At 54.3% G+C, this 25,316-nt stretch overlaps 1 long non-coding RNA gene across 1 annotated transcript; it reads right to left on the reverse strand.

Annotated features, from left to right (window-relative positions):
• Positions 1-17,167: 17,167 nt before the first annotated feature.
• Positions 17,168-23,219, reverse strand: LOC142069233 (uncharacterized). Its single transcript, XR_012665032.1, has 3 exons — positions 23,005-23,219; positions 18,914-19,063; positions 17,168-17,958 (listed from the first exon to the last, which is right to left on the reverse strand). It is a non-coding gene; the product is annotated as an uncharacterized LOC142069233 (long non-coding RNA).
• Positions 23,220-25,316: the final 2,097 nt, after the last annotated feature.

Below are 25,316 nucleotides of genomic sequence, written 5' to 3' on the forward strand. Positions count from 1 at the left end.
CGGCGCAGGCGCCGAGCTGGGAGAGGCCCCGACCAGGCCCCAGTGGAGCTGGCCCAGGCTGCGGTTTGGCAGACAGGACCCAGCCCAGGAGGGGCGCCGGGCAGGGTGGCTCTGGGGCTTGTTGTGTGGGCAGCAGCGGCCCCAGGAGCCCAGCCCTCCTTCCCATCAGGAGGCCTCGCCCTGCCCGCTCTCTGAGGCCCTTCCAGCCCCCGCCGGCCAGGAGGGGGAAGGTCCCTGTCCCAGCACCGGCAGCTCAGCCTGGGACAGCGGCAGCACCTGGGCCTCTGGCAGCAGCCAGGCCGATGGAGGCCACTGCTTTGTTCCAGGTGAGGAGCCAGGCTGGGCTCCAGGAGGGCTGAGGACGGGATGTGAACACCCTGGGCCCAGACACTCTCCCAGTGATATGGGGGGGGGTGTCCCCAGCCCAGGTGTTTGGCCTGAGCCCTGCGAACCCCACGGACAGCAGCAGCCGTCACACAGCTGCCCCTTCCGCACGGGGACCTGGGGGTGGGGGTGTGAAGAGCTGCTGCCAGTTGGTCCTTGCTGCTCCGGGCGGGGGGAATTGGCACCTCCCCTGGAGTCCTGGCCAGTGGAGGGGGGCTCTGCTCTGGGCTTCGGCAGCTGTTGGGGGCTGAAGGCATCCCTGAGAGGGAGGTTTGGGGCCCCATCTGCCCTGGGTGCCTGAGGTGGGAAGGGGGGTCTTGAATCCTGCTCTGCCCACCACGCCCCTGTCCTTCCCTCCCTGGTGCAGGGACCCCCCTGGATTCGGAGCAGGAGGAAGGGGTGCACATGGCCAAAGATGAAGCTGCTCTCAAGGTCATCCGAGAGCAGCTCCAGTGCAGAGATAAGGTACAAATGTTCCCCACCTGGGCTGGAACCAAGATTGCCCTGTCCCTTCCCAGCATCCCCATCCCCTGCCGAGGATCTTGTCCCTCCTGATCCACCACCCCTAATGGGGCCCTTTTACATCCATTATGTGGGACCCCCAAGATGGGGGTGTTTATCCCACAACAGCCGAGGTCGTCTCCCCCGACAGGCACTGTCCCAGTTCCTGATCCTGCTTGTGTAGGAGTGTTGGGGGATTTGGACAATAGGCGGGTCCCCACAATCCCCCATTGAGGAGCTGGTGTGGGTGGGGCAGGAAGGTCCCTCGCTAACAGGTTCTCTCTCTCTATACCCTACTCCTGGTGGGTACAGGATGAGGGGCAGCAGCTCCTGTTCCTTCAGGCCATCTACCCCGCATGTCTGGCTGCACGGGAGAGAGGGGAGGACACGCTGGAGCCGCGCTGCTGCAAGGCGGCTGTGGTGAAGAGGATCGTGGTGAGTGAGACACGCCATACGGCAGCTGGAGGGAGGGGGGGAATTGTGGGGCTGGAGGGCAGCTGAGAGTGGGGGACAAGGAATCACATGGTCCCAGCTCGGTCGTCGGGATGGGGCTGAATGGGGACAGTTTTAACAGGGAGGAGGAGAGAAGGGGATTGGGAGTGAGCTGGGCAGGAATCGGGGAAATGGGACAAGTCGGATGGGCAGGAAGGAATCGGGGGAGTGGGAGGTGGTGGGGAATCCTGCTGGCCATGTGGGGCAGTGGCTGTGTCATCTCCTCACTGGGAGGTGTCAGTCGGGCCTGAATCTCACACACTCCTTTGTCTCCTTTGCGTCTCACAGGAGCTCATCGAGGAGCTTCCCGATGACTCGTCACCCAGCGCCGTCTTCGCCCACTCCCTGGCTGCAGTGGGCTACCTCTGGTACCGAGACAGCCCCACCCCCACACCCCGCCGGCTCCCCTCACCCCAGTGCTGCTCAGGCCAAAGGCTGGGAGTCACCGTCACTGTCCCTCCCAGATCACCTCCCAAAAGTGGCGCCTCTGGCAGAGACGGTGGGGTGGGAAGGGTCACTCTCTCCTGGCAGGGCTCTTCTTTTCACTCCCATAACATGACAGGGGCCTTGGGGAGGGGCTCACTCCCGGGCTTAGATACAGGAGGGGCGGCAGGCTACAGGGAACACGAGCTATTCCTGTCCTGCCACTGTGTGTCTGGGACGCCTTGGCCTTGTCATTCCCAAGCTCAGTGCCTCAGTTTCCATTCTCGCCAGCCTGTGCCTCTATCCCTGTGGGTTGGTGTCTGTGTTGGCGACAGTCCCACCCCCGGTACTGCACAGTCTAATACCAGCTCTTCTCTCTTGCCAGCACCATGAAACCTGCCCTGGAGCCAGCCCTAGAGACCCACCTCTTGCGAGCTGCCCTTCACTCCGTCTTCACCCTGGGCACGGAGAAGGACACCACCGACATCCAGGTACCTCCTCCTCCTGCATCCTCTTACTTTTCCAGAGTGGTCCTTCGTCCCTGCTCCCTTGATTTGCTGGAGCTCCAGATTTAGGGGTGGGGTAGCAGAGATGGAACAAGCTGCAGGTTTGGATCCTTGCCTCCAGCAGGGAACAGATTGCCCCTCCCTGGGGGATTTCTTTCTTTCTTTCTTTCTTTCTTTCTTTCTTTCTTTCTTTCTTTCTTTCTTTCATAAGCTGTGTTTTACCCAGAAGCCCAGCTTCCATCCATAGCAACTTGGCTGTTTCATACTCTTCTGCCTACAAGGCCCTCTGCAGAGACCTGCTAAGCTCATGGATCAAAGGTCCAGGGGTCATCAATTCTTGCGAATTGCCTGCAGTGGGATGTGAAGGAGAGAGGCCAGGAGATGTGTTTGGGAGTCTCCCCAGTGCTTCCCAGAGACCCCTCTTCCCATCCTGTGGCAGGTGTAGGCCCAGGTTCCCTAACTCTGACCCATGCTTTGCAGGCTCTGCACAAAGTCATCCCAGAGGTCCTGGATGCCATGCTGGGGAACCTGCTGGCAGAGTCCCCAGACACAGACAGGCTCCACTTCATCTTGGAGGTGAGCCCCATTTCACCTGAACTCTTTGGAGGACTGGTAAGGAGAGAGTGGAAGATCCATTTTCTACTGTGTCCTCCTAGCTGGGTCCCCAGTGGGCCGTCCTTGGTTGGGGAGGTCAGTGCAAGCAGTATCAGGTCCTTCCTTCTTGAGGGACAGAGGAAGGAGCTGGGACTTCAAGCCAGAGCTCTGTCTGGTTCTGCTGAGCACTAACCACACGGTTCCTGGCTGTCTTGGGGATTGAGAGTCTGAAAACCCACCTTTCCCCCACCCCTCCAACACACACACCCCATGAGATTTGGGAGATGGTTCTCAGGGAAGAGGCACACGCTCCTTCCTAGAGAAACAGGAGGATCCCAGGGAATCAGCCCTTCCCTCTGATCTGCTCTGAAATTCCTGGGGGGATTGTGTTCTCAGTCACTCCCTACATCCCCGCAAGGATTTGCGTAGCAGGGAAGGGCCGAGGGATCAGTCTCCTTTCTGGTGAACTGTTCAGGAATCAGGAGTTCTGGGAGGAGGGGACCAGCCCCGACCCCGAACATTGTCCCAATCTAGAGAGACGCTGACAAGTTGTGACCTGCAGGGTACAAGCTGCGTCCTGGGGGAAAGAATCCCCTTCTAAAGCTCTGCCATCAAGGCCTCAGATATTCCCCCCTGCGCAGAATGTCTCAGGCCCCTGGGGCTGGGGGCGTGGGGAGCTCATTTGCAAAGCAGGTACACCTGGCCACTGAGTCTGACCTGCCTCCTTTCCCCGCAGAATATCAACTTGTGGGTTGTGTCCAGGGTGTCGCAGGAGCGAGCCAGGGCCATCAGGAGCAGCACAGCCCTGCTGAGATACACAGTCACCCTCCCTGAGTTTGACGTAAGTGACCTCCAACCCCAGCTTGCTGGCTCCAGGCGGAGGCGGGCTGGATCCAGCGGGCTGCAGGATCTGCTGCTGCCGGGGCTGTGGCTTAGGAGGGTTCTTCATGGGGAGGCAGAGTCAGAGCAGGGACTGAGCTAGGCTTGAGTCAAGTTCTTCTTGTCCTGGTTCAGTGTTGTCCCTGGGCCTTTAAGGGGCCCATGCTCCAGCCCCTGCTTGGCATCCCAAAGCAGCTCCGGGCTCCCTTGGCAGCAGAGCAAATGAAGGGTCGATCTCAAGCTCCTCTCCCCCCAGCATCTCCTGCAGAGGAGCTAAGGGGAAGGAGCCCTCTGGCCCAGGGGAGCTGACAGGAAAATGCTGATGGAGTCCCCTCTCCTCTCTCTTCCATTAGATCTCTGCCGAGTTCCCCAGGATGGGTCACCATGTGGCCCAGCTGGCTCTATTTGTCAGCGATCCAGACAAGGACATTAGCCGGCAGGCCAGGGAGGGGACTTACCGGCTCTACCAACTGCTGCTCCAACAGAGGGGTAAGGAACCCAGCTGGGACACAGAACCCAATAGGGGACTGAGAGTGACCACAGGTGGATAATGGGACCCCAGACCATTTCTCTCAGACTGACCCCAGCTGGAGGACAAGTCTCTCTCTGCCTCTGTTCTTCTCCACTCCACTGTGGAGCCACCAATGGGATTGGAAGGACACAGAAACTGCAACCAGCATGAGGAGAAAAGTCTCTCTCTCTCTCTCTCTCTCTCTCTTCCAGGCCTGACCATACATGATGCGGAAGATCTCTGGTGCGATGACTGGCACCAGGACAGAAGGCTCTTAGGCTACAAGAATACAGCCAGAGTGGGGGAGGTAAGGGCACTGTGCCAGGGCATGACAGCTCAGGGAGTGTGGCTGGCTGGGTTCCCTGCAGTGGATGCCTCCTGGAGACAGGAAAAGAGCCCACTCCTTATTTCCAGCTCAGAGTTCCTCATCCAGCAACCAGTGGGGCAGGCTGGTGCTAAAGGTCCCACATTGGAACCTCGCTAGTTGCCGTGATTTGAGTGTCTTACATGGCTGCATTGCTCCGTGGCATAAGGAGGATCCCTGGGTGGGTGAGTTAGTATAGGATTATGGCTCTGGGTGTCTCTCTGCTCCTTGTCCCCCTGGCTGATCCCCAAGTGTCTGAGAGGAGAGCCCTGAGTCAGTCAGTAACGATTGCTTGATCAGACCCTTGTTTAATTCCCTGCACCCAGTAGAAGCAGAGAAAGGAGGTGGGCTTTGCCCAATTCCATTGCTGGTCAGGAAGCAGAATGCCCCAACCTGGGAACTGGGTAGGGGACATAGTGAGCTCCAGAGCCAATATGGACCACATGCGCCCCCCTCATGTCTCCAGACCCGGCCAGGGAATGGCAGAGTATGTGGACCTCAGCCACTGTTCCAAAGAAGCACATTGTCACTGACCCAAGTTGCGGCTACTTGCTGCACAAGTAGAAAATCAAAGACACGCCCCCCCCGTTTGGGGGCTTATTCCTTCACCCACTTACTTCCCTGGTCCTTCTCGCATGAACAGAGAGCAACAATACCCGAAGTCCAAAGGTGCAAACAATTCGATGTTTATTGGGGTGAACTTTCAGCAAGCATGATTCCAGTTTCCTTCCTTAGTGTCCTCCTTCCCAGCTCTGACACCACAGAGCCTTACACCTGTGTCCCTGTTCCCATTCCTACCCTTAGCCAAACATGATTCCAACTTCCTTACTCCCATTCCCTGTTCCCATTTCCCCCTTTAGCAAAACATGATTCTGTGACGAAGTGGGACTGTTCTTAATGTTTCCTCTGAATAGTGTGGGGGTGCCTCAGTTTCCCCTAGGCAGTTCTTAAGTATCTAGGGGGTGGAGTAAGGGTGTATGATCATTGCAGAGCCCTAGAGGGCATGTGTGTGCAGGAGTCTGGACACAGAGAATGGCCGACACCCTGTTTCCTGGCAACTGATGGCCTGGGCCCTTCCCGCCCTGCAAGGTGAGAGCTGAAGGGTTGGAGAACAAAGGAATCAGGTGACCACCTGGCCCGGGAAAGGAACAAAGCCCAGAGGAGGAGGGGCTGGAGGGGGTTTTCAGTTTGGGGCTGGCTGGGACATGGAGTGAAGTGCAGACGTGGTTGTCTGGCTCACTGCCCCCCAAAATGGACCCAGCTGAGGGGTCCCGTTCTCTGCACCTGCAAGCTCTGTTTTAGACCATGTTCCTGTCGTCTAATAAACCTTCTGTTTTACTGGCTGGCTGAGAGTCACGTCTGACTGCGAAGTTGGGATGCAGGACCCTCTGGCTTCCCCAGGAGCCCCGCCTGAGCGGACTCGCTGTGGGAAGCGCACGGAGGGGCAGAGGAGGCTGAATGCTCCGAGGTCAGACCCAGGAAGGTGGAAGCTGTGTGAGCTGTGTGTCCTGAAGACAGGCTGCTCACAGAAAGGCGACTGCCCCAGAGTCCTGACTGGCTTCATGGGGAGCAGTTCCAGAGCATCACCCAGGGACTCCGTGACAACTGGTGGCAGCGGTGGGATGTACTGCACCCCGTGGATGGCGCTTCCTGCAGTAAGTGACTGGGGAGCAGTAACACGAAGGGGGATTGCCGAGGACTAGGCCTGCTGAAGGCTCAGAGAGGAGCGGTTTCGGGGGGCGGTTAACCCCTGGGAGTGTGTGACCAGCGAGAAGGACTGTGCAGTAACAGGGTTCCCCTGGGGATTGCAGCGAGCAGTCCAAGGGGCGGAGGAGTCTGCAGCTCGACCCTGGCAAAGAGGGGGTGACCTCGAGAAGGGCTGGCACACTAGGGGTTCTCCCTGGAAACCGTGGGGAGCTGAGAACACACGGGCCTGTGAGTCCACAACAACTTGGGAAGAGCGGAGTGACGGCCTGTCACTGTCTCCTTAAGAAGGACATTGTAACCCTGTGCAAAAAGAGAGGGTTGAGCACTGGAAAGCTCACCAAAGCAGAGTTAATCGTGCAGCTGGAGGAGGATGACCGCTCTAAGGAACAGATTCCTGACCCCAACTGGGGCTATAGCAGGATCTGGGAGCAGCTGAAGCGGGAGCCAGGCATCGCCAAGACTCCTGTCCCCGACCAGACTGGGGTCTTCATGATCGGGTTCCCCATCGGGGGATCGAGACAGACGGGATTGGAGCTGAGTCTGAGAGAGCAAGAGGACTGTGAGAGACAGCGAGAGCCCGAGAAAGAGCTGCAGAAGCAGCAGCAGGATGAACTGGCGGTGGGGGAGCGGAGAGGCCTAGGGGACCTCCCAGGGGTGAGTGGGGATAGATCCCGGGGGGCCAGTTCCGCAGGGAACCTCGAGACTAAATTGCTGCCCCTGGTTAAGGAGGGGGGGTGTGTGGATGCCCACCTCACTGCCTTTGGGCAGGCTGGCGATTTGAACCAAGGGGACCCTGTGGAAAAGCCCCGGTGTCTAGCTCCCTTGCTGGGTCCCAAGGCCATAGACTCCGTCAGCCAGATGGTTGGGGATGTGGACAGGTGCCCACTCCTGACCCCAACCTATATGTCTCTGTGGAGTTTCCTGGGGCCAGGCCCCCCGGACCTCCAGTGGGAGCAGAAGGTGATGGTCAATGGGGAGACATTCTTGGGGTGGCCAAAGGGCATGGGCTGCATAAACCTTCCCACATGCGGCCTGCGAGTGCTATGCAGGCTATCGACCACCCCTGACCTAAGGGAGGGCGTGAAACTGGAAGGGCCTGGTGTAACTCCTACCAAGGAATGGGAGAGATGCTGGGAGAGATGCATGATGGGAGAGATGCATCCATGGGAACGTTGGTGGCTTCGAACTTCCCCAGGTCACCGGCTAAAGTGACCCCGCTCAGTTCGATCTCGAAGGGGGGAGAGATGTGACGAAGTGGGACTGTTCTTAATGTTTCCTCTGAATAGTGTGGGGGTGCCTCAGTTTCCCCTAGGCAGTTCTTAAGTATCTAGGGGGTGGAGTAAGGGTGTATGATCATTGCAGAGCCCTAGAGGGCATGTGTGTGCAGGAGTCTGGACACAGAGAATGGCCGACACCCTGTTTCCTGGCAACTGATGGCCTGGGCCCTTCCCGCCCTGCAAGGTGAAAGCTGAAGGGTTGGAGAACAAAGGAATCAGGTGACCACCTGGCCCGGGAAAGGAACAAAGCCCAGAGGAGGAGGGGCTGGAGGGGGTTTTCAGTTTGGGGCTGGCTGGGACATGGAGTGAAGTGCAGACGTGGTTGTCTGGCTCACTGCCCCCCAAAATGGACCCAGCTGAGGGGTCCCGTTCTCTGCACCTGCAAGCTCTGTTTTAGACCATGTTCCTGTCGTCTAATAAACCTTCTGTTTTACTGGCTGGCTGAGAGTCACGTCTGACTGCGAAGTTGGGGTGCAGGACCCTCTGGCTTCCCCAGGAGCCCCGCCTGAGCGGACTCGCTGTGGGAAGCGCACGGAGGGGCAGAGGAGGCTGAATGCTCCGAGGTCAGACCCAGGAAGGTGGAAGCTGTGTGAGCTGTGTGTCCTGAAGACAGGCTGCTCACAGAAAGGCGACTGCCCCAGAGTCCTGACTGGCTTCATGGGGAGCAGTTCCAGAGCATCGCCCAGGGACTCCGTGACAGATTCCAATTTTCTTACCCCCATTCCCTGTTCCCATCTCACACACCCACCCACACCCACACCCAGTCACTTCCTCATTGACTACAGATTTTATAGTAAAACTTGAGTTCTGCTTAGCTATACCTTAACCAATCATTTTCCTGAAATTTAACTAACCAATCCCAACATATTGTAACATGATTATGTAACCAATTATATCCCACCACCTCAATTAGTTTACACCCAGCAAAATTAATTATACAGCAGACAGGAACAATCACAGAACCAGACAGAGATTATACAGACAAACAACAGCAAAGTGGGAACTATAATGACAAAACAATACAGAAGTGAGGATTTCACATCCCAGCTATTGATAAGTGAGTTCTTGCCAGACAGGATGCTATCAAACTAAGTTTCCTTTTACATTTTCTAGGCACTTCCCTTTCTCTGGAGGTGATAGGAATACAATCCTGTCCTGATAGTGCCTAACAGCCCAATAGCACCTTATTTCAATGTGACTAGTTTGGAATGTGAGGATGTGACCGTTCGCTTCCCAGCTTATGGCTGCCTCTGCTGCTTAGCCAAAGGCCTGAGCCTAAGCACAGGGCCACAAACTGTCACAGTAAGAGAAGGCCCTTACACTGGCAGACAGTGGTTTTGATTCTTTCTTTTATACCTCTATCACTAGCCAAGTGATAAGAATACACCTAAATTCTTAGAGTATAGGCCTTTACAGACAGGCCTGAATAGAATATCCAAACCTTCGAACACACCATAACACAGTGCCCCCAGCCTGGAGTCAAAGGTGAAATGGGTGATTGCCACAACATCACAGAGGAGGCCCTGGAGCGGCTCCTGGATCGACAAGGGCATCGACAGAACGCTGCTCCACAGACGCCCCGTGAGAGAGACTGTGTGAGCTTGTCCCGCCTCCCACAAGCTGAATTGCTGCCGCGGAAGAAAAGTCTCCGAGGAGTGTCTGGGATGGGGACTGGGCCATGAGTCTCCTTGTCCTTGTCAGGCTGCAGATTGGATTCCCTGTGAAGAAACCAAGGAGATGCAGAGGCCATTCCCAGCAACGAGAGAAATCACTAAGCTGCGGGGAAGAGACCTTTGGTCTGTCAGCTCCAACCCCCTCCCTACCTCCTCCCACATACACTCCTCTAGCCGCTGAGATGCAGGAGATCTCTCTGCTGGAAGCAACACAGGGTCCCCTGTCGTCTCTGTGCCCTGCACAGCAGAGTGGGCCTGCTCACACACATTAGAGATCCATTTCCAGCCCATCCTGGCCCCTGCCAGAAATTGCCCTTCCGAAAGAGCCACTGGAGGCTTTGGTCCCTAAGCGTCTGCGACCTTTTAATAAAGGGGCTTCCCTGAGCCCTGGGACCCTGAAAGCCTCCTATGGAATGAACTGCCTTGGCCACAGCAGCTCTCTTCCCCGCCCTTTGGGGCACTAGACGCCATTGTACCGCCAGGACTTGGAGGCTGGCTCTGGCCAATCTGCTCGAGCCTCGTGTCCTCTTGGTTTTAGGTCTTTGGAAAATTCTTCTCCATTGGTCAGAAGAGATCCTTCCTGCAGACAGCAGTGCTGGCCATCCACGACCCTCTGTTGCGTGTCAGCCAGGCTGGGCTGGTGCTCGTCTACTCCCTCCTGGGGGAAGCCCAGCGACTGATGAGGGTCACGGTAAGCAACTGCAATCGACTCAGGAGCTTGGGGTGGGGGCCAGGGCCTCATTCCCATCCTATCGCCATTCGCTGGCCCGTTCACCAGGGCTGCCATCCTGTGGCTTTAGCTTTTGTCACTGGGGTGACTTGGGGAAAGGTCTCAACCTCTCCCCATCCCACTTCACTGCTGCCAGAATCCCTTCTGCCACCCGCCACCCTGCTAGAGCCCCCTCCCTGCCGTACCTGGGTGGGGATGGAGGTAGGGGTGGAGGAGAGGGTTCTAGGAACTTGAGCGGTGTCCCCAGGTGGGTTGGAGGTGGAACATCTGTCAGGGGCATGGATGGGAAGGTGGCAGGAGCCCACCCGACAAGGAGGGGGGTTGGGACTGGAGGTCACTAGAGAGGACAGCAAGCCTTCATCCTGGGCGTCCGGAGGGTGAATCCACCACTCAGACATGAGCAGTTGCTGGGTGGAAATGATGGTGCTGGTTCCAGGTGCCCTTAATTCTCCCTGATTCCTGCGGAGTGTCTCCGTCTCTGACATGTTCTCGTTCCCCTGCAGCACGAGGATGTCACAGCCAAGGTCATGGGCCAGCTTCACATCATCAGGCACTTGCACCAGATGCCCGAGGCGCTGCAAGGGCTGTGGCTCATCTGATGCTCTTAAAGGTTCCTCTCCCTGTTCAGCAAGTCCCGCTCCCTGCTGCAGGTACTGCTCTGTCTCACTGTAAATGCGGGGCTAGTGGAAGCGGATATGGAGGCCCCTGGCACTCACAGAAATTCTCTGCCCTCTCTGTGGAGCTGGTCCTTCCTTCGGCCCCACAAATTCCTTCATCTAGGGCAGGAGCTCTTTCCCTCCCACCCATACCCCTCCCCTCTTTCCTTGATCTCTCCCCCATCCCATTCCCCGTGCTCCCAGGCAGAGATCTTCCTGCCCCATATGGCGCAGAAAGACCTTTGTGTCAGGGCTACAGACTGTCTGCCCAACTGAAGCTCAGGAAGCTCCACATTTGCGGAGGTGAGGATGGGACAGAGGCTCAGGGCTAGCTTCATCTCCTGCCCTTTATTCTTCTTTGGGCTCTCAGAGTCTGACATGAAGAGGAGCCTCCTCCCCCCGTGTCTTCTAGGCCCTGGGGTGTGTGACAGCCTCCCAGATGGCTGCAGTCAGAAGCTGAACCACCTCAGGGAGCAGTGGGGGCAGGTCCCTTGTCCGAGGAAACCAAGCAGTGGTAGTTCTCACAGAGGCTGAGAGGGAAGACCCCGTTCCCTCATGGAGGTAAGAGCCATTGACTTCTTTGGGCATCTGGGTTTCTTGGGGGAGAAATGGGATCCCTGCTGCATAGCCTGGCTGGGAGCTTCCCCCATCCCTGGGACAGAGACATCTCCATCAATGTGCCACCCTTGTTTTTTTCCTAGCAGGAGGCTCCCCAGAGAACTCCTCAAACCTGTTCTCTGGGAGCGTTTCTGGGAGGAGGCTCCCATCCCTCAGTCTCCAACTCAATCATGCAGTCTCTTTCACCTAACATCTCCGCTCTCCAGCTCCACTTCCCGCAGCAGGACAAACGGACCTTCAGCTCCTAGAGAACAGACTCTGACCTCCTTCTGATCAGCAATGGGGTTTCACCATCCCCTCAGCAAAGCTGTCAGCCAGGCTGGACCGGATTTGGAGTCCAGGGTAGGACTGGGTTCTCTCACCGTCCCTAAGGAAGGGGACACAGAAGACCATAGAAACCCAAGAAGGGCAGGCCGAGCCGAAATCAGGCTGAGGCAGAACTCCCCACGAGGGTGGAAGACCTTGTTTCTGTTCAAGACATTTTTGGTCTTTGTTTGGAAGGAGCACGACCCAGGAAGGAGTGGAGTAAAGGCCAGTCCCCTGGTTGGAGGGCTGAGTTGCCAGCCAACAAACTGCAAGAGTGAGTATCAGCGGGGTTGCTAGCCCAGCTATAAAGCGGTGACACGAGGCCTGGCCGGCATCTAGCGGTGAGTGAACTCTGGTACGCACCTGCTTCCATTCTGGAAACAGCCTGGTATTGGAGAGTGGGTGGGGAGAGCAGGGCGGTGGGAGGGGTCCCTGAGGCTGGGGTGGGGAGGAAGCTGTGGGGCTGGCAGGGGAAGGACACGGCCCAGCTTGTGGGAGGGATCCTGCTGGCTGTGTCTGGAGCCCTGTGTAGCCTCTTCTGTGGGAAGTTCCCATGGATCAGTGGGGCCTGAATCTCTCCTGCTCCTTTGGGCTTCACAGGAGATGTCTAGTGAACTGCCCTTGGACTCTGGGCCCAGCACCGCTCAGAAATTTTTCGCTACCTTCAGAGAGACAGGGCACAGCTCAGCCTGTTGGGTAGGCTGGAGACTCACACTTCACTCGAACACACAATGCTGAGGTGCTTTGGGAAGCACAGTAACAAAGAAGAGATTTAAGTGAAACTAAGCGGAGAAAGAGACAAATTTCAAACAGACAAACAAAACACAACACACTTTGTAGTGACTTAAACTGAACCTTTACAAGTCACAACCTTTGCCTTAGCAGTTTCCAGACTAACATCTCAGCTTTCCTAACAGACCTTCTTTGATGTCCCTGTAGGGTACAAAACCACTCTGTCGAATCCGCTGTTTTGATTGCTTCGTCTTCTGGTTTCAGACCCTCTGTTCTCCTTCTGGGCTGCCTGGACCCTGACTATAACATCTCTCTGGCCCAGCCTCTTACACAGATGTGTGTTGCAGCCAGCCCAGCACAGGGAGCAGTGGGGACAGATGATCTCATCCTGTCAGACCAAGCAACAGGGGTCCCAGTGAGGCTTAGATGGAAGATCCCAGGCATGTCCTGGAGGTAAGAACCGTCCATTCTTCTGGGCACTTGGGGTTGTTGCAACGAAGAGGGGGCTCCTGTTCCATAGCCTATTTGTCCTCATGACTGTGTTTTTTTATTCTCAGGGGATGCGTCCGGGACCCTGGAGACTGTTTCGTGCAGGAGGTTTGAGCGGGGAGAGATCAGTCACTGTCATGACCCATGGGTCATTAACCCGGGTCTGCAGGGTTCCTGGGAGCAGCCACCCTCCAGCACGCCACCTGGAAGCCTACAAAAAACTGCTTACCTAGGACTGATGAAGTCCAGACCCAGTTTGAGGCTCTGTTGGCAGAATCCCAGAGCAGCTAATCGGCCCCCAGGACCTCCTTAAACCAGCAGCAGGAAGAAGAAGCTGTCTATACACCCGAGCTCCCACCCGCCCCCTCTGGACCGTTTGTTGGTTGTTCCTGCTCCCACTCCCCAGGCTTGATTTCCTGGCATCCGGACTCGGGGTGACTCATCTGACTTGAGGTGCTGAACACAATTTGGTCTTTTGCTTCTGCTCTTCCAGTGTCCTGATCCAGCTGACTCTCGACTCCTGTCTCATGAGTGTGGACTCTGCCTCTGACCACTAGATCTGGCTGCCCATGACTCGGCCATGACACTGACTTTTCGACAATTCCTCCAGTGCCCTTTTCTGCTCTCCAGCTCTGCTCTCCCAGCAAGACACACTGATCCCTTGGCTCCCTGAGTCCTGCTTGCCTGCTAGTCAAGGGCTCAGGGGGAGAGCTTGTCTTGCCCTCTCCCCCACCACAGCTGCTTTTCCTCTGGGACTCTCCCTAGCGCAGAGGAGAATCAGTCCTGGCAGCAATTCAGGAAGTCACAGAAGGGACGGTCAGCTCAGCTCCCTCTGCAATGCCACTGCCCGAGACCATTACGAGTGGGTGCCCAGTGACTGCGCCGGCAGCTCCTTGAGAGACTCCTGGGGCAGGGTAGTCGTGTTTCCCGGTGACCGCGGGAAGCCATGCAAAGAGTGCGGCATTGAGGAGACTCTCCTGCTGTCCCAAAGCGTTTCTGTTCTCCTGCACGATCAGACCGTGGGGCCGGCTGGCAGAATGGGGAAGAGCTGGTTGGTGATGAGTTGGAGGATTCACCATAGAGTTGGCAGCAGCTGCAAATCCTGGAGTCCCTGTGGTCAGGTTACCATGCGTCCTGATTTTCCTGGACATGTCCAGCTTTTGGGGTTTTAAATCGCCCTCCGGGAGGAATTTGTAAAACTCTCCAAAGGGCCGGGATTTCCCTCCCAATGCAGCACTCTGGGGGCAGGGGGTGGGGAGCTGCGCGCTCTGCGGGGGAGCGCGGCACTGTGTCTGGCTCCGCACCCCAAACACACTGCTCTGAGCAGCAGGGTAAGGGGGCCGGGGGGCTGGAGAAGGGCATGGGGTCCCAAGGGGCAGTCAGGGGACAGGGAGCAGGAGGGGTTGGATGGGTCAGGGGTTCTGGGGGGAGCCTGTCAGGGGGTGGGCATATGGAGAGGGGTCGGGGAGACAAAACAGGGAGCAGGAGGGTTAGATGGGTCGGGGGTTCTGCGGGGGCAGTCAGGGGACAGGGAGTGGTTGGATAGGTGTGGGAGACCTAGGGGTCTGTCAGGGGGCGGGGGTGCGGATAGGGGGCGGGGCAGTCAGGGGACAGGTAGGGGGTGGAGTTCTAGGGGGCAGTTAGGGTGGGGGGGTCTAAGGAGGGGGCAGTTGGAGACAGGGAGAAGGAAGGCTTAGATAGAGGGCGGGGTCCTGGGGGGGGGCGATCAGGGGACAAGGAGCTGCGGGGGTTGGATGGGTTGGCAGTTCTGTGGGGGCAGTCAGGGGGCAGGAAGTGGGAGGGAGTAGATAGGGGGCAGGGCTACAACTCCCCCCCCCCCCCCCCCCGGAGTGTCCTCTTTTTTGAAAGTTCAAATATGGTAACCCTGCCCTATGGGCCAAGCCTCCACTCCTGAGAGTTCAGGCGAACCTCCCCCTGTTCTCAGGGAGTCTTTGGCTTTGGCGGCTGGGCCTGCCTGCCGAGACAGAGGACTCAGTGTTTCCATCAGGCTGCTCAGTTGCAAATGCAGCCACCCAAAGGCGTGAAGAATGGAAGCGAAAGAGCAAAGCTGGACCCTCTGCTGAGCTCCTGCAATCAAGTGAGCCCAGCCTGGGAGAGAGGAGGGAAAGCTCCAAGGTGTCTGCAGGAATCCAGGGAAGGAGAAATAAATAGTTCATGATGAATCCTACGGGCTTTGTCTTGTGTGGTGAAGGGTTTAAAATGGGTCTAGTTACTATCACATTAAACTTGACAATGGCTGTGTCTGATTGAAGGGCAGGTCTGGAAAGGTCAGAGGTCACTTGAGGAGCTTCAAGTCTCCGATTCTGTCCCTATTGCCTGTTTTGACCAGCGAAGCTCACCCCAACACATCCCTCAGGTGTTTGCAGTGATGAGCTCTTTCCCCCTTTTTCTGGATGAGCCGCCGACATGGGGACAGGATACATGTGGCCAAGGAAATGGAGAGGCGTGGGGGTCTCTTGCAGAGGCATGCAGAGAACTTGCAGAGTTGCCTGTTAATGCAGCTCCTACAGGGGAGCACGGTAGGGTACTGTGCACTCAGGGGCACCATTTCAAATTTTGGTGGTGGCTGGGAGGATAATTTCACCATGATTCAAAGGGCTACTTTGGCACCTGAAAACTCTAGTGTTTTGGCAGATAACTTAGCAAAGAGCTGACAGGAACACTTGCCAGACTGCTTTCTGGGGAAGACAGCTTTAAGAATGGATCCAGGAAATGGTTCTGCATCTCTGAGCTGTTTGGACACTTTCAGGGAACATTTCCGATGCAAGACAGAGATCCCCAAAGTTATCCTGGGAAACCCTGAGAGACTTATGGAAAACTAGCAGATACCTCATCTCTGCTGTCACTTTGCACTGATAAACTTGGACTGTCCGAACCTGTTCATGTATTTTACCTGCTTTCACCTCTCAATAACTTTCACAAATAAAAGAAAGAAAATTAAATAAATGACGTAGTTACACTGATATAGGGCTGTAGCGCAAACCCGACCTCAGAGTTGTCCCATTGAAATGGAAGTATTCACAGCAGTCATTAAAGTTAAACATGCACGTAAGTGTTTCCAGGGCCAAGATTAAGGCCACAGCTTATGAGAGGAGCAGACGCAAGAAGAGAAGAGCTGTGCAAAAACTGAAATACCACTTGGAACTTGGCCCAAACAATGCATCATGAAAAATAAACTCATCTTGTTATACAGTAATAGAGCTGGTTCAAAACGATTTTACACTGACAATGCAACCTTTGAACTAAAAATGCCACTTTGGATTACATTGATCATTTGAAAAGAGTTCCCTTTTTAAAAAAAACATTTTGGATTTCCCTGCCCACTTGAGAGAGAACGTGGAGGTTTTCCCACCAAAACTAAACAAAACTTTGATCATTAAAACATTTGCAAATAAGTTTGAAGAATATGGGGGGAATTGGTTTCTTCTTTAATTTTCATGACCCTCCCCACCCCTGCTATTTTTGACCAGTTCTAATTATGAATAAATGTCTGTCTGTCCATGAATGATAAATATGTCTGCTACTGAAACATTTACAAACAATGGCTCTCATCAGGAGCACTGAGGTCACATTACGCAGAGAAACACCCAGGCCTGCAGGGTTCACATTCTCAAAGACATGAACCACCCCAGGACGGGAATGTAACACACAACACAGCGTGACTGGCCCGTTTTGTTGTTGCTGGCAAATTGTGCTTTTTTGAGGTGGGGGGGGGAGTTATATTTGAAAGGAGTTCTTCATCCTCTCCCACTCTCATCCAGGGGTGCTGGAACAGGGGAGACCAGGGCCCACCAGTTTTTCCTGGCCATAAGTGTGAGCGACTGGATGAGGGGGGAGAGAAGGGAGCGGGAGGGGGGCGGTGTTTTGGGGGCAAGGGGCAGTGTGAAGTGGGAGCTCAGGGAGAAAGGCGGCATGAGGGGGGGCCTCGGAAAGGGACGTTTTGAGGGGGCCGGACTTCGAGGAGAAGGGGTGGCACAGGGGCTGGGCCACAGTTTGGGTGCCAGCAGCCCTCCCACACTTTTAGGAAGCTTTTGCCCATCTTGCCCTCATCTCAAATAAATTTGTTACAGTAAGAAAACTTTGAGCAACAAGGAGACTCAGAGACCCACAATATAACCACTAAAATCCCCACCCCAAGAGCTGGGCAAACAGAATTTTTTGGTCGCTGACAATTCCAAAAAAAGAGATGGAAAAAAACTGGTTTCAGGTTGAAAAAAACTAATTATTTTCCAAATTTTTGATGAACCAAAAAGCTTTAAAAAAAAAACAAAACACAGGAACATTTCAAGGGTTGTAACTTTTTGAATTTTTAAAATAAAACTGAAGGACATTTTTTAACAAAAAATTGTTTCAAACTGAAAAATAAAAATGGATTGTTTGGAAAGTGTCTAAACTAAATGCTTCGACTTTTTAAGAACTCGGGGGAGGGTCTGGACGTGAACAATTCAGCAGACCGGATATGAATTCGCAAACTGCTGAATCTAAAATAGGTTTAGATGAAAAGTTTCGCCTAGTCTAGTCCCCACCGTTGAGGGGCATCGTAAGAGGGATCAGCTCTTCTAGCTGGTTCCCCAGCCCAAGTCTGTCTCCATTTAATGGGTCCCTCCCCCCACTCCGGTTTAGGGTTGCCAATTTTAATTGGACATATTCCTGAAGATTTTATCACATGACAATTAATCTTTAATTACTGCAGACTCCCGGTCACCCTGGAGGATTGGCAATGCTACTCCAGTTTCCTGGGCCACACCCGTGTCCCCACCAAATGGATCCCTTCCTCTGGGTTCCTGGGTCAAGCGTCTGTCCCCCATGAGCAGGTCTCCTTCCTCATTCTCCAGGGCTGGGTCTCGATTCCTGTTTCTGGTTCCCTGGGCCTGGTCCCCATCCCTGTCACGCACTGCGGGGAGCTCAGATTCCTGTGAATCCTGCGGACTTCTAGGCTGCTGGGAGGGATGAGTCAGCAGCTTCCTGAAGACGAGTCATGAGTAGGCAAACACTTTCCCTCTACCTTTCCAAAACCCACATTCGTATAGTGAGACTAGCACCCCCACCACTGCCACCACTCCACGCCCCAGGAGACGATTCCAGGACGCTGGCTCTGAAACAAAAGAGAGAGAGAAAGGCCCCATGACTAAGGGAGTCCGTTAAATCATCCCACTGCTGCCATGAGGCTCCCAGAAGATGAAGACGAGATGCTCCTGCCCGCCCCCTCCCTTCACAGCTGAGTCTCCCACCCAGTGGAATTCTCCAAGGAACTTCGCACTCCAAGAGACAGAGGTGCCTGAAGTGGCCATTAGCCTCTTAAGTCCCTTTGGGTATCCAGCCCCAATCAGGACAAGTCCTCAGCTCCCTGCAGCTCTTCCGTTACCCAGGTCGCACGGTGCAGGTTTCCTCTCACCCATCAGACTTCGTTTTTAAAGGAAAGCTGAGATGCAGGAGATCAAGGTGGCGCTTCCAATGAACAAGTACCAGGTCACCCACCCCATGGGATTCAGCCTCGTATGGTCCTTGCTCCAGATCCCCAACTCTGTGGGTCTCAAGCAGGGGTACATGTATGCCTGGGGCACACAGAGCTCTTCTGAGGAGTAGGTCAACTCATCTAGATATTGGCCTAGTTTTACAACGGGCTACATAAAAAGCACTAGTGAAGTCAGTGCAAACTAAAATTTCAGACAGACACTGACTTGTTTATACTGTTCTGTACGCCACACACGGACATGCAAGTACAATACTTATTTCCAATGGGTTTATTTTATAATTATTTGGTACAAATGAGAGTCAGCAATTTTTCAGCAATAGTGGCTGTGGCAACATTTGTATTTTCATGTCGGATTTTCTAAGCAAGTCGTTTTTAAGTCAGGAGAAACTTGGGGTACGCAAGACAAATCAGACTCCTGAAAGGGGTGCAGTGGTCTGGAAAGGTTGAGAGCCACTGCCCTAACTCACTCACAGCCTGGGACGTCTTCTCGACTGATGCTCCGCAGGGAAGTTAGAGATGAAGGACAACACCAGAGCCCAGCTTCCCATTACGGGGAGGGGGAGGAAAGACTCACCCCTGGGCCTTTCCTTTTTACAGGGACCCACAGTGACACGGACTCTTTCTCACTCTGCAGCTTCTCAGGCTCTGCTGATGGGAACAGCTGCGGGTGGATAAAAGGCAGCCAGGTTCTGTCTGAGACGTGTGCCGCGGAGCTCAAATGGATCTGCCAGAAAGAAGCGGCCCTAATATAAACAGTGCAACTGAGGATCCACATTTGTGTAGCTGTAATGTGAAGTACCCCCTGTTTAGTCTCCTGGGTAGGGCCCTACCAAATTCACCCATCCAGTTTGGTAAATGTCATGGTCATGAGATTTTTAAAAGTCCTTTAAATTTCACAGTTTTAGCTATTTCAATCTGAAATATCACCCTGTTGTAACTGTGTGGATCCCATCCCAGAAGAGGGTCATGGGGGGGTCTCAGGGCTATTGGGGGAGGGGTGTCACGGTATTGTGACCCTGACTTTGGCACTGATCCTGGCAGTGGTGCTACCTTCAGAGCTGGGCTCCCAGCCGGAAGCCACAGAGCTTTCTGCTGCTGGGGGAGGTTCCTGGCGGTGGCTCTGATCTGGCCCTGGGAGCAGTCCATGCAGGGGACGAGGTCCAGTTCCTCCCCAGCCCAGCCCGAACTTGCAGCTAGAGCCTGGCACACGGTAGGAGCCCCTGCCCGGGACGCTCCCAGCCCTGCCCTTCCCCCGTTCCAGGGTCCAGCACTCAGAGGTTAAAAGGGCCTGGAGCTGGCGGGTGGCGGGGTTCCCTCCTGACCACCGCGCTCGGGGCAGTTGCCTGCATCACCCACCCATAAGGTTGGCCCTCCCCCCCCCCCCCCCCCCCAGCAGCTGCTGCTCTCTGGCCGACCAGCTCTGAAGGCAGCGTAGACGTAAGGGGGGCAGTACTGGGACATATTCCCCCCCCTTCCCCCCCCAGCCAGATTTCACAGTCTGTGATGCATTTTTCATGGTCATGAATTTGGTAAAGCCCTACTCACGGGGCGGGACTGGGGCTTTAGGCAGAGCAGAACTCTGGGCGGGGCTGGGACTCAGGTGCCCCGCGCAGTCACAGTTCCTCTCCTCGGTCCTCCTCACTGGGCTGGGGCCTTGGGGTGTAATTTTTAACTGCCCCAAACCTGCAGTAAGTTAATACCCTGCAATGCTTCCCAGGGTACCCAGGGCTGGGAGGCACCTCACCACCACCTGCCCTTTGCCTGAGGGAGCCTTCTCTGTGCCTGCCAGGGGTCAGCTCCCCAACTCCACTGGCCACACGCACTCGCTGCTGGGCCTGCCATCACTGCAGGGTAGCAATAGGCCCACTCTGCCCTCAAGCCCTCTGAGCATCTGTCTGGAGCGTCCAGTCCCTGGTCCCCTGGGCACTGGCAGGATTCACAGATTCACTATTTCCAAAGGAACAGTAACATCCTCGGCCCCAGCTTACCAGGTGCAGCTCAGATCACTGCTCCACTTAACACACAGCACTGTCCTAGGCTCACAGTGAAATCACACCTCAGTTAAACAAAGCCAAGAGTCGAGTGAAAGTGTTGGAAACAAATGGTTACATATAACAAAGTCACAACATACGTTCTAGAGCCGAGACCGAACTAACAAGGTATTCTCCTGTCTAACCAAGTACAGCTCACCCGAAATCCTTGCAGCACTTCACAGCCAGGCAGGCTCGGACCCTTCTTTCATGAGACATGCATACTGTCAGTTTGTCTCCAAGGGGAAGGATCCAGTATGTCTCTGCACATGGAGAGAGATCAGACCGATCCTTTGTCTTTATGCTTAAACACGACAGATGGACACACACACAGCCCCCTGCTGTAAGTTTCTTCCTGTAGATTTCCCTTTTTTGTGGATTTTGCACTCTAATTTTGCACCTGGCTCAGTGCACAAAGAGACATCCTACGGCAGGCTCACAATACACAGATGGCCAGACAGGGAGGGAATCTCAGTTGCCTCCCGTCTGAAAGGAGCATCTGGGGTACATCACCTCCCGTGACCTGCCTTAACTCCAGGACCTTAAAGGCATCATTGTCAGTCTCGAGACACAGCTCCTTATATAGTATCTGCACAGAGGTCTTGCTCCGATTATGGTGACCATTGGGCTACTGGCCCTTGATACAGACCTCACATGCCCCCTTTGGTGAACTATTCTGTAGACCACTGGTTCTCAACCAGGGGTACATGTACTCCTGGCGATATGCAGAGGTCTTCTAGGGGATACATCAACTCATCCAGATATTTACCTAGTTTTAAAACAGGCTACACAAAAAGCACGAGCGAAGTCAGTAGAAACTAAAATTTCAGATAGTGACTTGTTTACACTGCTCTATATCCTATACACTGAAATGGAAGTACAATATTTATATTTCCATTGATTTATTTTATTATATGGTAACAATGAGAACGTCAGCCATTTTTCAGTAATAAAGACATGATTCAGAGTAGCAGCCGTGTTAGTCTGTATTCGCAAAAAGAAAAGGAGGACTTGTGGCACTTTAGAGACTAACCAAATATTATTTGAACATAAGCTTTTGTGGGCTACAGCTCACTTCATAGGATGCATAAAAGTGGAAAATGCAGTGAGGATATTTTTATACACACAGATCATGAAAAAATGGGGGTTTATCACTTCAAAAGGTTTTCTCTGCTCCCACCCCCCACCTCTGTTCCTCAGACGTTCTTGTTAAACCCTGGATTTGTGCTGGAAATGGCCCACCTTGATTATCATACACAATGTAAGGAGAGTGATCACTTTAGATAAGCTATCGCCAGCAGGAGAGTGGGGTTGGGGGAGAGAAAACCTTTTGAAGTGATAAACACCGATTTTTTCATGATCTATGTGTATAAAAACATCCTCACTGCATTTTCCACTTTTATGCATCCGATGAAGTGAGCTGTAGCCTATGAAAGCTTATGCTCAAATAAATTGGTTAGTCTCTAAGGTGCCAAAAGTCCTCCTTTTCTTTTCTCAGTAATAATGTCTGTAATGCTTCTGTATTTTTTATGTCTGATTTTGTAAGAGAGTAGTTTTTAACTGGAATTTCACTTTTTAAGTAAGGTGACAAATCAGACTCCTGAAAGAGGTACAGTCATCTGGAAAGGTTTAAAATGACTGATGTAAAGATCAGACCCAGCAGATTCCTGTAAAACCTTCTGTGCTGCCTGCCACTTGGCACCAAGGGGTCCCTGGGTCACATACGTCTTTCCCCCAAACTCCATCTCTGGGCAGGCTCAGCTCCTCTCTCCTGCAAGGAGGGAACTGGAGCCAAGGCCGTGCAATAGCGCTGTCCGCAGTGTCCTGAGAGAGTGGCGTACTGAGAGAGAAGTACTATAGTACTTCTCCTATTTAAACAGAAGGGCAGGGGAAATATTTAGATTTTTATATAAATGCTCGCAGCAAATAACTTAGTGGCTAATAACATAGTAAAAGCATCCTGACTGGTTAACAATGAAATCAGTGTTTTAATATCATGTGCTACAAAGAGCGGCAGGAGACACATTAAAGAGTCACTTGCAGCTCGTGAGCCGCAGTCTGTGTATCACTGGTCCATTATAAACTCTGTCCTTTAGGGCTAACCCAGGCTAAGCAGCTGGGGAACTCTTGCTTATGCCTAGAAAACCCTGCCCCCAGCATCAACGAGCTAGATTCAGTTCCTTCTTGTATCCCACCTCCTCCCTTGTGCTCTGAGCTGCTGGAGATCAGCACTTCACACTCCTAAATGCCTCAATTCACTCTCCTGTCTGGTGATTTACACAGTCACAGAGGCTCCCAAAACAAACGCTCCAATATTACCTTACAATGTGGGATACAGAGGTCAGAAGAAATGAGATTAATGCTGCAGCAGCTCACAAGCATTCAATAAAGGCTGAACGCAGTCTTATAATGCTAATACCTATTTTAACACACAGGTGAGCCAGCCTGATCTGTGCGGGAATGTCAGGGCAGCGAAAGCTGAGGCTGGTGCCTTGGCTCAGTTAGGCAGAGCTCCTGGTGCAGCTGAGGAGGGGTAGGAAAGGCTGGATTTGAGCCGTTCCACTGGCGGAAAAAGAGACGGCGCGGGGGGGGGGGGGGGGGGACAAGATGTGCAAATAGCATCTCTGGTTTTCACCTGAGTCCACAGTGCTCTGCCCAGTGATGCGCAGAGCATTGCCCGATATCCCGGAATTGCTCAGATGTGATGGTCACAAGAAATCACAGTCCGGCTTTTCCAGGGCTAGATTCCATAATACTCTTGTTACCAGCCCCCTTCCACGGCAGCCTCCTGTGCCTCTGTAAATGCATCGGGTTTGGTGCAGATCCAGGGTCTCTCACTGGTGCATCGCCAGCTGCTGACCGCACTCAGACTGTTCAGATACGCGCAGTCTCCTCCTCCTCTTATCACAAACCTGCAAGACAGAAGCCAGGGAGCTGGTGTCAGGTAGGAAGTTGGACATTTCCCATCAGTCACAGGCAGGGAGAGACGCTCTCGCACAGTGCAGGGAGCTGCTGCACTCACAGCCCCTCACAATTCCCCTTCTTGCACCTGCCACAGGCCCCAGCTAGAAAGGGGGCAGTGGGGCAGCAAGGCCAGGAAAGGTTCTAAGATCAACTGACCTCCATGGAGCATTTATGCCAGGTGGGTATTAACCCAGTTCCTACTCTCCCCCCCCACACACCCAGCTGGGTCTGGATGGGCCCCTGCAGGCCCAACCCACCCAAACTGCCCTGGGCGCAGGTTCCAGGTGACTCTCAGCGTGGCGAGGAGCAGCCGTAACGCCGCACAGAAGAGCTGGGTCCAGGGCTCCCTGGACAGTTTACATCAGCTCTCAGGCCAGAAGCCTGTCAGGACAGGCTGTATTGCAGGGGGCGGCTGGAGTGAAATGCCAGCAGCACAAACCCAGCGGCCATGGGGTGACCCCAGCCACTCACACAGAGCTTCCCGTGAGAGCTGGAGGCCAGCGCTTCCCACCTGGGAACAGGGTGGGATCCAGGTCCACAGGCAAATCCTCCCCCATGGTCCCATCCTGGCTACTCACAGCTGTCATGTGCTGGGCTGGGAGGAGGCCCAGCACTACTCTTTGGGCAGGCCGGGATCTCCCTGCCCTCAGGCCACCAGCCTCTGGCTCGGGGTGAGATCTGTCCCAGAGAAGGGAGAACCCAGCTCACAGCCACCTGAGCAGATGGCTGTGGGTGTCTCCCCCACCAGCATCACCCCAGACGAGCTCTGAGGAGATGGCAATGATGCACCCAGAGCCTTCTGCTGGGGCGGGCGCCCACAGGGTGGCAGATTTCAGGGTTAACGCCCCACTGAGATGCCTGTTTACCCAGTTCCGGTAAATTGGCGTCACATTAGCTATCCTCCAGTCATCGAGTACAGAAGCGGATTTAAATGATAGGTTACAGACTACAGTGAGTAGTCCTGCAATTTCACATTTGAGTTCCTGGTCCTGGTGACTTATTACTGTTTAGTTTCTCAATTTGTTCCAAAACCTCCTCTAATGACACCTCCATCTGGGACAGTTCCTCAGATTTGTCACCTAAAAAGGACGGCTCAGCTTTGGGAATCTCCCTCACACGCTCAGCCACGAAGACTGCTGCAAAGAATTCATTTAGTTTCTCTGCAACGGCATGGTGCCAGCTGCAGTGTGGACAGACCCCAAACAGGCCGGCTAACAGACGGGCTCATGAGGCAATCACAAAGACAGACTGCTGCCGACACCAGGGCATCCTTGCTGGAATATGTGAAAATATCTGGCTGGGATCAAACAACAGGTCATCAACTGATTTGTTTTCTAAGCCTTCTCTGGGCACATTTTCCAGCTTCCCATCAATCGCAAAGGGCTCTTTTAAAAATACGATTCAGCTGTAAGTACATAAGACTGGCAACACTGGGTCAGACCAATGGTCCATCTAGCCCAGTGTCCTGTCCTCCGATACTGGCCAGCGATAGGTGCTTCCGAGGGAATGAACAGAACAGAGTCAGTGTCAAGTGATCCATCCCATTCACACCCAGCTTCTGGCAGTCAGATGTTTATGGACACTCAGAGCATGGGCACAGGGGAGGGATAGCTCAGTGGTTTGAGCCTTGGCCTGCTAAACCCAGGGTTGTGAGTTCAATCCTTGAGGGGGCCATTTAGGGATTGGGGCAAAAATTTGGGGATTGGTCCTGCTTTGAGCAGGAGGTTGGACTAGATGACCTCCTGAGGTCCCTTCCAACCCTGATATTCTATTCTATGATTTGTGGTTTCTCGTTCCCTGCTCAGCAGCCCAACCCCCTGCCAGAGGCGGTGCCATGATGATAAAACCCCCTTAAACGCCATCAGCCCCTCCACCGCCCAGGGCTTCAGAGACCTGATCTGTGACGGACCCCACCCACCGGGCACCACCCACCTGTGACAGGCACCCAGCTGGGGTTGACAGGAGGAAAAAACCCTCCCTCCC

This window comes from Caretta caretta, chromosome 14 (genome assembly GCF_965140235.1).
Source record: "Caretta caretta isolate rCarCar2 chromosome 14, rCarCar1.hap1, whole genome shotgun sequence".
NCBI lineage: Eukaryota > Metazoa > Chordata > Testudines > Cheloniidae > Caretta > Caretta caretta.